The 3,105-nt window shown below is 35.9% G+C and overlaps 1 pseudogene; it reads left to right on the top strand.

The window, feature by feature from the left end:
- Positions 1 to 733: 733 nt before the first annotated feature.
- On the top strand, positions 734 to 1,689 carry LOC100621807 (annotated as a pseudogene).
- The last annotated feature ends 1,416 nt before the right edge of the window (positions 1,690 to 3,105 follow it).

Here is a 3,105-nt window from a genome sequence, read left to right on the forward strand (position 1 = left end):
ATCCAAAGAGATGTAAATGTCTGTATTATATAAGGTTGTTTTAACTTCTTTTAAGCATTGTCCTATGATAAGTCAAAAGATTCATACTTTGGCACCAGACAATTCCCACAAATAGGTGACAGAACAATAATACAGGTCTAGAGACCTGGCCAATATTACTTATTTTATGTCCCACCAAATACTGAAAAAAAAAATAAACCAAAACCAGAAACATAAATATTTTCATTATTTTTAGTCAATCATATATTCCTTGTTTCTGGAACTTATATGAATACTCTTAATGCAATCATGATCCTGAGACACCAAAATTTGTAATCATTTTTGTATCCATGTGAAAATCTTCATACACAGAAGACGCTTAGCCCATAATGTACAGCTCCTAACCTGCTAACACCTGTGTCTCTTCCATATAATTTTGAAGAGGAGAAGAGAGTTAAATTCATCCAAATTTAATCCCTGAGGTAAGGTAAGTAAAGCAAGACAAGAGTTGTAGAAAATAGCATATCTCATGAGTGACATGATTAGATTAGGTCAAATTTCTCAACTTTATTTCTCAGATAATTTTTGCTATTGGGAAGACAGTGCAATACATCTTTCCATAGTGGATACATGACTGATAATTTTCTGACTATAAAGACACTTATAGAAAGAAATCGAATCCTGTCATGATATTTTGCAGATGTACAGAAATATTACATTTGCATGTGTCATTTTCTTGAACATTTTTCTCAGAAGTTTAGACAAGAACAGAGAAAAATGGATAGAGGGAATTGCTCCTCCTTGACTGAATTCATTTTCTTGGGCATTTCTAATAACACGGAGAATAAAGGGACCCTATTTGCCATGTGTCTACTTGTTTACCTGATTAATCTTCTGGCAAACCTTGGAATGATCACGTTAATTCGAATGGACCCCCAGCTGCACATGCCCATGTACTTTTTCCTCAGCCACCTCTCCTTCTGTGACCTCTGCTATTCCACAGCAATTGGGCCCAAGATGCTGGTGGACCTATTGGCCAAGAGCAAGGCAATCCCCTTCTATGGCTGTGCTCTGCAATTCATGGTCTTCTGCATCTTTGCAGATGCTGAGTGTCTTCTGCTGGCAGTGATGGCCTATGATCGCTACAAGGCCATTAGCAACCCCTTGCTCTACACAGTCAGCATGTCCAGCAGAGTGTGCTCCCTGCTCATGGCTGGGGTTTACATGGTGGGAATGGCAGACGCTTTGATACACACGACACTAGCATTCCGCTTATGCTTCTGTGGGTCTAATGAGATAAACCATTTCTTCTGTGACATTCCCCCTCTCCTACTGCTGTCTTGTTCAGATACGCAGGTCAATGAGATAATGATATTCAGCATTTTTGGCTTCATTGAATTGAGTACCTTTTCAGGAGTCCTTGTCTCTTACGGTTATATAATTCTGTCTGTCTTGAAGATCCACTCGGCTGAGGGGAAGTTCTAAGCTTTCTCCACCTGTATTTCCCACCTTACTGCTGTTGCAATTTTCCAGGGAACTATGCTTTTTATGTATTTCAGGCCAAGTTCTTCATACTCTCTAGATCAAGACAAAATGACCTCATTGTTTTACACTCTTGTGATTCCCATGTTAAACCCTGTGATTTACAGCTTAAGGAACAAAGATGTGAAAGAGTCCCTGGAAAAGCTGAAGCTTAAAAGGTGGTTTTAAAAGTGTATATCTCTCACACACACACACACACACACAGAATCACAGATACTGTGAGGTTTCCATTTGTAAAATTATTTTGCATGATGCAATAGAAAAAAGTTGTATCAAATACATCAAATTAATAGATGAATATGTGCTATAAAGCCCAAATTTTAGAAATATTACAGGTCACAAATAAAGCTTGCTTCATTATGTATCAAGAATTTATGAATGGAACTTCCTTTTTGTTGAAAAAATGTTAGCAGTTTTCTAATTTTGTCAAATTTTATTGGTTTCATTCTTTCATTTAAACTGTAGTCAATTACCTGAAGATTTATTGTGTGTTTACTGAGAGATCTTTGAGCATTTAGGTCTTTTATAGGCTATGGCACATACTATAATTGCTATACTAATGAACATAAGTTCAGTACTAATATCAAACATAAATTAACTAAACAGCTAAATAATGCATAAAAGTCTCAAAATCATCAGGAACTTTTAAAAAATTGAGGGTTATAAATCCAAAACAAAATATAAAAATAGTATTTCTTTGCATCAATATATTCAGTCTTAGATGTGACAATTATTCAAGTTGGGAGAAAAAGACAGTAGGCAGAGGATATGATAATTAGACATGCTTGAGGTGAGCAAGCCTATGCCTTTTTCATGTAAAAAAGTCACGTCTGCCACAACATGGCTGCACTCTGAAGGCATTATACTAAATGGAATAAGTCAGACAGAGAAAGATAAATACTATCTGCCCTACTTATGTGTTGAATCTAAAAAGTTTGAACTCAGAAATAGCGAGTAGATTGGTAGTTTCTGGATGGTGGATGAAATGGGAGTTGTTTCTCAAAGTGCACACATTTTCTGTTATTTGATGAATTAATTCTGGAGAGCTAATGTATAGGGTGATTCTCATTAATAACTCTGCTTTGTAAACTTGAAATTTGCTAGGACATTAGATCTTAATAGTCCTCACCATACACACACTCAAAATAGGAACTATGGGAGTCAATGCATTTTTAAATTAACCTTACCGTGATAATCATTAAACAATGTATACATATATTAAATCTTCATGTTGTCTACCTTAAACATGCTATATGTCAATTTTATGTGAATAAAACTTGGGAAGTAAAAGAAGAAAAGAAGCTTATGAGGGCAGATGAAAAAAATTTGGTAAGGTACGTCACTGTGCTATTATTGTCAATTATCAGTTCTTCTGCCACATCCTCCATGACAATTTCATTTCCAGAAAGCATTCTTCTTCTCAGCCCTGGTTGAATGACTCTCATTTTCTTATTGTGGTTCACACTCATCTGGGTAAAGCATAATTTTATTTCACCCTGTTTGTGAGCAATCTTGGCTAAAGGACTGAGCATTCCATTCCTGTTTATCTAAAACACTCTCTGTTGTCTGACCACAAGACAAAAG

Source organism: Sus scrofa, unplaced genomic scaffold (assembly GCF_000003025.6).
Source record: "Sus scrofa isolate TJ Tabasco breed Duroc unplaced genomic scaffold, Sscrofa11.1 Contig1734, whole genome shotgun sequence".
Classification (NCBI taxonomy): domain Eukaryota; kingdom Metazoa; phylum Chordata; class Mammalia; order Artiodactyla; family Suidae; genus Sus; species Sus scrofa.